At 36.0% G+C, this 1534-nt stretch overlaps 1 non-coding gene across 1 annotated transcript; it reads right to left on the reverse strand.

The window, feature by feature from the left end:
- LOC138882517 (U2 spliceosomal RNA) lies at positions 1-196 on the reverse strand. Its single transcript, XR_011404113.1, has one exon. It is a non-coding gene; the product is annotated as a U2 spliceosomal RNA (small nuclear RNA).
- Between the last annotated feature and the right edge of the window lie 1338 nt (positions 197-1534).

The following is a 1534-nucleotide window of genomic DNA, read 5'->3' on the forward strand; positions in this document are numbered from 1 at the left end:
GCGGGGTGCGCCTGGCCCATGCAGTAGTGCAACGCATGGGCGACGCTTGAGAGGCCAGATAGCAAGCTACCTTAATGGACTCTCCCCCTTAAAAAATTGAGTTAATATCGTGTGAGTCGATGGCTCACATATCAGATATTAAACTGATAAGAACAGATACTACACTTGATCTTAGCCAAAAGGCCGAGAAAGGTATGGTTTAGCTTGTTCACGGCCTGCTGCTTTTATATCAGTTCTCTCCTTTCTGGCTTTTGTTAGCTTCGATGTGGGATTTCCTGCAGATTGAGAATTTTATGTTTCATGTATGCGCGCCTCTTTATGCCAAGCGAAGTAACTAATTCTTCTCACCTTATGCAGAGCATATTATTTTCACGTCTATTTTAATCGACAAGAAAAATTTCAGCCAAAAAAAAAAAAAAGTCATGATCTGAATGTCTGTTCTACCAAATAATGTGAAACTATAAAGGAGTGGCTTAATTTAATAGAACCCTAGGGGACCTATGCAGAGGGTTCACCGGCACACGTAAAGTTCGACAAAATTCCGTGTATACAAGTATATGTCTTTATAAAATAGTGATATATTAATAGTGGGCACCCTAGATACAAAGCAAAATTTAGTTGAATAAAAAAGTGCACCCGCAACTTCAAATTCTAGATTCGCCTCTAGACTCCTACCAAATAATGTCAAACTAAAAAGGAGTGGCTTAATTTAATAGAACTTCTGGTTCTATACACGATTCTTTGTTGATAATCTCAGGTGGGAAGAGGGATTAGCTGTGGGATTATTATTATATGAAAATAGTTGTTGTAGTAGTAGTTAGAAATTAGAACCCATTTTTTGTAAGAGGCTGAGAAGAAAATTTTTATAATACACATCGGAACCCATTATTGATGGTCATGACTCATGTACTCAGGAGCGGACCGAGTGAATAAACTACGGGTTTTCTGGAATCCAGTAACTTTTGCGTAGACTCTGTATTTATATTAAGAAATTTACTAAAGATAAACATATGACTGTGAACCCAATTATTATTGCATATTAATTTGAAATTACGGTAGGAACCCATAAGCCTCAAATCCTGGATCCGCCTCTGCATGTACTAGGTTATGTGAGTGTTTTTATAGCCAGTTATAGCTGTCCAACAGGACGGGACCAAATTAAGGGGACGGTGGCGGGACAGGACAAACGGGATGAAACGGTTGGCTCATCCCGTCCCGCTAACAAACGGGACGGGACAGGTTCGTGGGCCTTAAGTGTAGTTTTTTTTAGAAAAAACGTCTAGTTTTTAAAAATGACTAAGTTTTTAAAGTTTGCAATGGCTAGTTTTTTGACTTATTTAATAAACTTAAATGTTAAAACGGAAATTAGAAAACTAAGTAAAAGAATTATAAAATATTAAAACAATAGACTTGTAATGAAATATTCTAGTAATTGTAAATTTATAATGGAGTTATAATTTATTTAATATAATTTCAAAGTATTAAGTAACTAAGACAATTCATAAAAAAAATTCAACGCTTAGAGCTTGTTATT

The sequence above is a fragment of the Nicotiana sylvestris genome, chromosome 11 (assembly GCF_000393655.2).
Source record: "Nicotiana sylvestris chromosome 11, ASM39365v2, whole genome shotgun sequence".
Classification (NCBI taxonomy): Eukaryota; Viridiplantae; Streptophyta; class Magnoliopsida; order Solanales; family Solanaceae; genus Nicotiana; species Nicotiana sylvestris.